Source organism: Poecilia mexicana, unplaced genomic scaffold (genome assembly GCF_051168715.1).
Source record: "Poecilia mexicana isolate PSO_F unplaced genomic scaffold, ASM5116871v1 scaffold_11, whole genome shotgun sequence".
In the NCBI taxonomy this organism is placed as follows: domain Eukaryota; kingdom Metazoa; phylum Chordata; class Actinopteri; order Cyprinodontiformes; family Poeciliidae; genus Poecilia; species Poecilia mexicana.
Genome location: NW_028263380.1, coordinates 7,707,549 through 7,717,385, shown reverse-complemented (window position 1 = coordinate 7,717,385; position 9,837 = coordinate 7,707,549).

Genomic DNA, 9,837 nt, shown 5'->3' with positions numbered 1-9,837 from the left:
AAAAAAAAATTGTAATTTGAAGATTATTTATTATTTTTTGATAGCTTTTATTGAGCATTGTGGATTAGCATTCCATGACTAAACCCTTGCTTAATCCTTCTAAATGATTAATCATATAACAGGAGAACTAACTGTAAAGATCATTTCATTAAAAGATCACCCAGAGAGCGTTGGCGAAAAATACAGAGGGGAGAGATGGAGGTTAGTAGCTCACAATTGAAATATTATGTAATGATGCTTATCAGATTTTAGCTGCTTTTTCAGATGTACAATCACTTAATTTCCTCAATCTAATCTGGAACTAACACAATATCTCTGTAGAGCTGTGTTATTATTATCATCATGACTGTTTAAAACTAGGAGCTGGCACGAGGAGAGAGGGCAGTCGCAGTAGTAATCTGTGACAAGGTGAAGAGCTTGGAGTGTTTTCATATCATTACAGCTGCCTCTAAAGCCACCGCCGCATTAAAATCGAGGGCGCAGCGCGGACCGGGTCATTTGAAAATGCGGATGCATTCAAAGCCTGCGCGTGAATGGATGCGGCTCATGAGGAAGCGCTGCACGGATTTCCGAGTGTGTGTTACTACAAAGGCGCTTCACCCCCTCCCCCCGCCTCACCTCCCGGCCTCTCTCCATATTTTCTGATCGCCGCCGCCTCCGCACCCACCACGACTCGCACTGCCCACGCGGAGGTCACTTTGCGTTCAGCATATCAATGAAGAGCGTTGAACTCCAGAGACAGAAATATTAGTGGAAATATTCGACCTTACGTGCTTAAGTGTCTCGACCATTTTCATATTTTGTCATGTTAAAATCCCAAACTTCAGTGTCTTTTGTTTGGATTTTACCCGATATATCAACAGGATGCAATTGCGAAATGGAAAGAAAATGTTAAAGGACTTTGAACACAAATGCATATTTATAAGCAAAAAAACAACAACTTGATACTCAGGAGATATCCAAAGCTTAAGGGTGCATTCACATCAGCGCAGTTTAGTCTAGTTCGTAGTCTAGTTTGTTTGCCTAGAATGTGCAGCTTGTTTGTGGAGGTGTGAATGCTCCATCGAACATGATGCAGACCTAAAGAGTAAACTGTGGTCTGCCTAAAATCCCAGGTGTTGGTTCGGTTGAAGTGAACTCTGGTGCGGTTTGAATGCATAATGTGAACGCCAGCTGCAGTGGAGATCACTCCAAAAGCAGGAAGTGGACTAAATTGCAGGGCATTCTGGGAAAATGCAACCAAAACAAATGTCTAGCACTAGTGGAAGAAACGGCTTGTTGTCTTTTGCCAAAGACAAAAGAGAAATCCTACAACCGCTCAAATCTGACACCGCTCCATTTTTGTTTGCATTTTGTCAAGAAGACATTTGTCCTCATGTCGTCTTCAGAGGATTTTGTGTCGCTTCCTTTAGTAATTCTTGGTGCAGCGCCACCACAGGCGAGGAGGGTGAACAGGTTTGACAAAGTGCAGAGTGCAAGCTAACCGCAGCAACTGAAAATGTAACAAATGTTGCAATTGTGCGCCACTATCAAAACATCTGCTGCGTATAACATGACATTTGCCTCAAAAAATAGATTTTACATAAGACTGCCCCTTTAAAGCCCCAATTAAAAACACCAGAGTTTGTGGTTTTAATGTGACAAAACATGAAAAAGTTCAAGCGACACAAACGTGTTTGTGTGGTTCCGTAAAGATCCAATTACAAGATGAATACGTGTTATGTACTCCTAATTGGGAGTCATGCTGAAGCCGTTGAAGCACTTTCAGAGTCAACTGGAGTCGAATAAATCAGAGCACAAAAGCTGCAGATGTAGATGTGGGAGAGAGAAGCTCGATATTTTAATAGCCCTGATTGTTGCTTTTCACAGACCAACTCATAGGTACGTAGTAGATCTTGGCTGACGACGGAGGCAACCATGACAGATTCTTGGTCTAATTGGACTAGCTCGCTAATATGTCGCCGCGGTAATTAACAGCATAACATTTACCTTGGAGTTAATCAGTAGGTGTAGCATCAGACAGTTAAAGGGCCGCCTGTCCAGAAGCTGCGTGTTCACGGAGGAGGATTGGTCGGCGCTAGAGCCGACGGGTGAAGACAGACGGGATGATCTGACGTTTAAAAATGTTGCTGAAGCTGAAAAAAGCAGCTGCATATTCTTTGTAAAGCAGAGCCTCTCATTGTTGGAGGTTCTGTTTAGATATAGATGATAGCCGAAGCTGTAAAACAGGCAATGAAAGTGGGATGAGTTGAATTAATAATGTTCGATGGCACAAAATATGCCGAATTGTTTTGATCTCTTTGTCAGCATCCATTAAGAGCTGCATTACTTTGATGTTGATTAATCACACATGAATGACACTTTTCCAGGTCACAAGTACTCTTAGCATGTAAAAAAAAAAAAAAAGAGCTGCCTGATGTCATGAATCTCACTAATCAGCTTTTTAATATATGTAAAACATGAAAAAAATAGATGTTAAAAGTGTGCATATCCATAAGATTTGCTCATTTGAGGACCAATTTTGCAGATTTCATTGCGAAACCCTATGATGACGATTGTGTTCTAGTTCTTACTTGAATGACTGTGATCTTCTATAGCAGTAGCGTTTTGTGGCTTACCCTTTTCGTGGAGTTTTCCTTGTTTTTGTGTTAGTCTTAGAATGGCTCTAGCGACATTTCAGGATAAAAAGTCATTCATCTGTTGGTCTATTTAGACTTTCTGAAGCTGAATCCTGGGTTTTCATTAGCCACAAGCCCCAACCATCACAATTAACAGAAGTAATCACTTGAAATGTATCCCTCCGCATGAAAGCAAAAATATGAGTATCATTTTTAAAATGGAATTACTGAAATAAATGAACATTTTTATGACGTCCTGCTCCATGCTGTCCGTTTGTCAAAAGCTCAACTTTTTCATTCCAGCCTGCAGCTAAAGATGAATGAAATTCATTTCACTGTTTTCTTTTTTTTTTTTTTTCTAGTTTTAATATAAACGGAACAGTCCGGACGTTTGACAAAGTTACACCGTGGGAAAGGAAAATATCCTCTTCCCATGAAAATTTGCTTGTGTGATTTTGTAGATTTTAAGGGTTTCTAACACAACTTTAGTGCTAGTCCTCTATTCTCAAAGAAAAGGGCAGAACATGTCGGCTGGTTTTGTTGGAACTAAGCCTGCCAGTGCGGAGAGAAGCAGGTGTTGGTGGATTCCTGCCGTCTTTATAGATCATGTTGTTTTTTTATCAGGCGCGCTTCAGCTCATTCCTCCAGGGTCTGCCCCATCATCTCTGTTGGAACGTTTTCATTTTTGTTTTTTATCACGAGAGACTGCCTAAGGTAAACTTTTTCCTTGGGTTTAACTGGGTCAGTGTCAGCTTGCCCTCTCCAGCAGAGTGCAAACGTTCCAGATTTCAGATATGATTTGAAGATGTGCTTGTGGCGCACACTGAGGGAAACCGTTGTTGTTTATATCTTTCTGGTATCTCTGTGCTTTGCAGACAACAACCAGCTAGCTTCTGTACGCTACGTTTTTATTTGGGTCTTTGAATCAAAATGGTTAACGTTATGTGTTTTTTTTCTTTTTTTGTTTGTTTTGTTTAAACCCATTAAGACTATAAACAAAAATAGATAAGTTAGTAAAATAACCATTTCCTGTTCATCCAACTGCAGTTTTGTTACAAAACTATTACTCCTACAGAAAGTTGGTCAACCAAATGATTATGGACATAATTCTGGCTCCCCATGTTGCACATTAATGAAATTACACAGAGAAAACACTCAGTCTGGCTCATTTGTGCCTAATAAAAACGCTCCCAATAAACAATGTTAAAAATAACCAGTTTGGGGGAATCACGTGATGCACGCTGCTGAATAGACGTGTGTTCCTCGTCTCCTCTCTGGGTCGAAATAAAACTAACATTTAAGACAATCCCCCACCGTGTGAACTGAAACAGAAGCCGTGGTAAGCTTTGACATGTCTCTGGAAAACTTTTTTGGGCCTGCTGCACCGAGCAAAAAGAAGAAAGGAGGACGGAAAGCTGGTGCTAACGTTAGCACACCCGCAGCTAGCCAAAACGACGAAGACGCTGCTTGGACTGACATGGAGGAGTGCACTGTGAGTAACGTGGAGGAAGCTAACACTCTAAAAGAAGATACCATAGTGGAACGGGTCTCCAAGAATATTGAAGAAATGCTGGACAGAAAAGTAGCTGCAATTCTTAAACCAGTATCTGAACTCTCGGAGAAACTCGACAGAATGACGCAGCGAATATCTGCGGCTGAACAGCGCATTTCTGATCTGGAGGACGAGTCAACAAGAAGCGCGCCCAGACTGGACAGTATGGAGGGAAAGATTAGAAGGGCCCTGGAAAGGCTGGACAGCTTTGAAAACCAGAGCAGGCGCCAAAACATTAAGATTATGGGACTAAAGGAAGGCATCGAAGGCAGTGAACCGGTGGCTTTTTTCGGGGCGTGGATTCCAAAAGTCCTGGGACTGCAGCAGACACGGATAGAAATTGAAAGAGCCCACCGCACCGGACCTCCGGCGGGGCGAAATGACCGAAACCATCCGCGAGCAGTCCTGGTGAGGCTCCACAACTACATCGATAAACAAAGGATCCTCAGCGCTGCAAGGATCAAGGGGATAATTCAAGTGGAAGATCGCAGAGTCTCCTTTTACCAGGATTTCTCCGCAGAGGTGGTTAGAAAGAGACAGGAGTCCGCAGACGCTCGGCGACAGCTGCGAGAGGCCGGTGTCAAATACGCGTTCCTGTTCCCCGCCGTGATCAAGATCTTCAACCAAAATGGGACGACATCATCTCTTTCCAACATGAAAGAAGTTAACGAATTCGTGAAGACACTTCCTAAATGACTTCACAGGAATCTCTCCACACGTCCGAGTGTGCATAAACGACTGAGCAATATGAGAGTAAAACAACGGTGAATATTCAAAAAGAAAACAGGTACCATAACAACATTCACTACTGTAATTCAGTTTGTTTACACTGTTTTATAAATAAGGGATAAAGTGTTGAGGTAAAACATTATTAGACCCAGCAAGTGTTTATCCACGGTGGCTTGATATTCAGACCCAGAGAGGGCTGTAACACTGCAATTTCTTTTTTTTTCTGATTGTGTTTTATCACTGGGCCCCCACCTGTTATACCTTGGAATTAGGGTATGACGAGCTTGTTATTGTTATCTTGTTATGTAGCTTGCTACAGTTATTGTTCCCTCGTTAGAGGATGGTCCAAGCTTTGTTTTGGGTTTTTGCTTGGAACCTTTTTGTTGGTCTATCAGCACAAAGCACAATCTGAGGCAGGCAGTTTGCAGGTTAAACTTAAATTTGAATCTTATCTGCATATTTTTAAAACACAGCATCAAGCAACATATTGAAATACTCTGAAGATGAGCATTAAGGTTTGCACATGGAATGTAAAAGGTTCTAATAACGTAATAAAAAGGAAGGCTATCCTAAATAGTTTAAAGAAGTACGGAACCCAAGTAGCATTTTTACAAGAAACTCATCTTACTGACGATGAACATAAAAAATATTTAAGAGAATGGGTGGGGCAAGTTCATTTCTCATCATATTCAACAAACAAAAGAGGGGTTATAATTTTAATACATAAAAATCTCCCTTTTACAGCTCTAGACACATTTAGAGACACGGAAGGTAGAATCATATTGATTAAGGGTGTTCTTTATGGAGAGAGCTTTTTGCTCGGTAGTGTATACAGCCCAAATGTATATGATGAGGATTTCTTTGCAGCGCTTCTTAACCAAACTGCTGAAATGGACTGCCCAAACATACTTATCGGAGGTGACTTTAATTGCTCTCTATGCCCTCTCATGGACAGGAGTCCTCCCCAAAACACTCAGTCTAAGAACTCTAGGGCAGTGAAAAATATTTTAGAAGAACTGGATTTAACGGACATATGGAGGCATCTCAACCCCTCAACAAAAAATTTTACCTTTCACTCATTGCCACATTCAACAATGACGCGCATCGACTATTTGTTTATGTCCAATCATTTGGTACATTCTGTAGAGAAATCAGAGATAGGAACAATTTCCCTCTCTGACCATGCTCCTGTAACGCTAGCGATGCAACCGCCCAGAAAACTGGCCCGCTCAGCTTCATGGAGGCTGAATAGATTGCTGCTGTTAAACGAAGATTTTACTAAATTACTAGAAGAGCAGACAGATTTTTATTTACAATTCAATGACAATAATAACTCTGACCCCAGACTGGTGTGGGATGCTTATAAGGCATATATGCGAGGGATAATAATATCATACTCTAGCTGTAAGAGGAAAGAAAGATTAGCAGAACAAAATAAAATTGAAAATCAAATTAAAAGACTTGAAAACGACTATATCATCACAAAATCAGTTAAAATCCTGGGGGAACTTAAAGCAGCTCGGGCCTCATTATCTGATATTATAACAAAGAAAGCTGAAAAGGATATATTATTCGCACAGCAAAGATTCTTTGAACACGGCAATAAACCAAACAAACTCTTGACAAAACTAGTAAACAAGTCCCCTGGCACAAACTTTATATCCTCAATTCAGGACGAAGAGGGCCATCGTCATATGGATAATAAGCATATCAATGAATGTTTTAAACGGTTTTATGAAAAATTGTACTGCTCTGAAGCAAAGACGGACACATTAGAACATGCATGGCTGGATAACTTAAATATACCACAATTGTCACTAGAACAGGCAAACTTATTAGAAGGACCCGTAACAACTCTAGAAATCGAAAAGGCTATCTCTTCACTTCAATCTGGCAAATGCCCAGGTGCTGATGGTTATCCTGTCGAATTTTTTAAAACTTTAAAAGGTAAGATTAGCACATTATTACAACGAGTCTTTAATAAATCTCTAGAAGAATCTAAACTACCTGATACCATGTATATAGCAAATATCATTGTAATTCCTAAAAAAGACAAAGACCCAGAACAATGTTCGTCATATCGACCCATTAGCTTACTTGGTGTGGTTGTGAAGATTTTATCTAAGATTTTGGCTACTAGACTGGAAAAGGTAGTTTCTAACATAGTCAATATAGACCAAACCGGCTTTATTAAGGAACGTCTTTCATCAAATAACACTAGACGACTTATTAATATTATTCAACACCTTAATCAGACACAAACCCCAGGCATCATTGTCTCAATGGATGCGGAAAAAGCCTTTGACCGTGTCGAATGGGAATACATGTTTGAAGTGCTTAGAAGATTTGGACTTGGGCAAAATTTTATAAACTGGGTAAAACTTCTTTATAGGAATCCTTCAGCATCTGTCTTGACAAACGGCCTCCTGTCTGCACCATTTGGGCTGGGAAGGGGGACAGCACAGGGAAGTCCTCTCTCTCCACTGCTGTTCTCCCTGGCTATAGAGCCGCTTGCAATTGCAATTAGACAAAGTAAAGATATCAAAGGTATTTTAATAGGAACAAAAGTGTACAAAATATTATTATACGCTGATGATATCATTTTAACATTGACAGACCCTGTAAAATCTATCCCAGCCCTAATTGGCTGCGTCAGTAAATTTAGTAAAATATCTGGGTATAAGGTCAATTACGAAAAATCTGAAATTATGCCTTTGGGTTTCTGTGACCGGGGAGAGCCAGCATTCATCAAACCATTTCGATGGGCTCCTACGGGGTTAAAGTATCTGGGAATACGCATGACATCTAAAACTAATCAACTGTATCCCGAAAACATCAGTCCTACAATCTCCCATATAAAGGACAGATTGGTGAGATGGAAGAGGCTTCCCATATCCTTTCTGGGAAGAGTTAACCTGGTTAAGATGATAATCCTCCCTCAGTTAATTTATCCAGTGTCTATGCTGTTTCTCTTTATTGACTCTAAAGACTTAGCTGGAATAAATAAAGCAATATCAGAATTTATTTGGGCGGGCAGGAAACCTAAAATTAAAACTGAAGTTCTACAACTTCCCAGAGCCTTGGGTGGATGGGCTCTGCCCAAGATTGAGAACTATATATTGTCTTTACATGCAAGAATTATTTCAATGTGGGCTACCCAAAAGCATGCTAATGCATGGCTAAGGATTGAAGAAAGTGTTTGTAAACCCTACCACCCAATAAATCTGTTAAATAAACAACAACGAGAACTCCCAGCCATGGCTAAAGATAATTTTCTAATTACTAATACCATTAAAGCATGGAATATTCTGAAGAAAATGTTTGGACAGAATAAAAACTTTTCATGTCTGACAACACTGGTAGACAACCCGGATTTGACAGTAGAGGGCGCTGGTCCTGATCTTAGGTCATGGCGGGATGCTGGCATTGCTAGGATGCATGATCTGTGGCATAGCGGAAAATTCAAGACATTTGAAGAATTAAGAACACAATATGGTATTGCTTCCAGGGACTTCTATAAATACCTTCAACTAAGGCATTATGTTAAGGCAAAAACTGACTCATTAGAGGTGGATTGTTATTTACTTGATAAAGCTATTCTTGATTGTCATAAACGTGGGAGATTTGTGTCAAGATTCTATGCTGAGTTACAAACGCTAAGGAAAGATAACTTGGAGAATTTACGATCAACCTGGAACAGAACTCTGAAAAGCACAATTGATTCAGAAGCATGGGAAGACATCTTGACTCTGCCTTCCAGAATCTCAGTATGCAACCGATATAAAGAAATGCAATATAATATTTTACACAATGTATACATATCACCATATATATATAGCAAGTACACACCAGGAAGCTCTCCAAACTGTCCTAAATGTAAAGTAGCTACAGGAACTAGAATTCACTGCCTATGGGAATGTAAAATTATAGAGGCATTCTGGCAGGCAGTGTGTCATGAAATCAGCTCTGCTATAGGACAAACAGTGCATCCTGGTCCAGTGCTTTGTCTACTTGGACTCATACCCACTCACCTGGGTACTCACAAAGAGACTGTGCAATTCTTATTAATGTTGGCCAGAAAGGTAATAATGGTTAAATGGATAGGTTGTGATGCCCCATCGATCCAGCTATGGAAAAACCTATTTTCTGAAGTGATTGTATTAGAAAGATTGAGATACTCTCTGGATGGAAAATTTTATACCTTTAAAAGAAGATGGGAACATGTTCTTAATTATTTCAAAATTAACAAACCAGTAAAGTGAACCTAAATGACATGTCATTGAGTCTGTAGCTCAACTGGTGCCTGTCAAGAGAATGCTGTGACTTATTTACATGCCTCCAAATTTTCTCTTCTGATTCTGTGCTGTGTAAGGTTTTTTTTTTTTGTTTATATATATTTTATTTTTAATGTTTATATGTTTGTATAAATCTCAAAATGCCTAATAAAAAAAAAAAAAAAAAAAAAACAGTTTACCGACAGAACCCGATCGCTCCGCGGTCCGTTCAGCTGAATGAGCAGGAAATGAAAAAAAAAATAATCAAAGAACGGGGTAGAGTGGGAAATGATGAAAGATTGGGCTTTTTATTTTATATTTGACTGGCTTTGTTAGTCTTTTTCAAATAAAAGTGGACTTAATAGGAGGGCTATAGTTTGGTATGATCATTAGACTGAGGTAATCAAACTGAAGTGAGGCGACCGTTAACCTACATTTAGTCAAAGCAACTCGTCTTACTTGATTTTCTTATTTTGTTGGGTTTTTTAGCCAGTTGGGAGTACACAGAGATGCATATTTTTGATTTTATTGAAGCCTGCCTCTCTACCTTCTCATTCTTTAATTTTTGCCTCAATTTTAAATCCACGTTTATCCCGAGAAACGTAGAGAAATTCCCTGTTTTCATCTAAAAGGCATCATTCATTCGAAAGAGAAAGTGGATAAC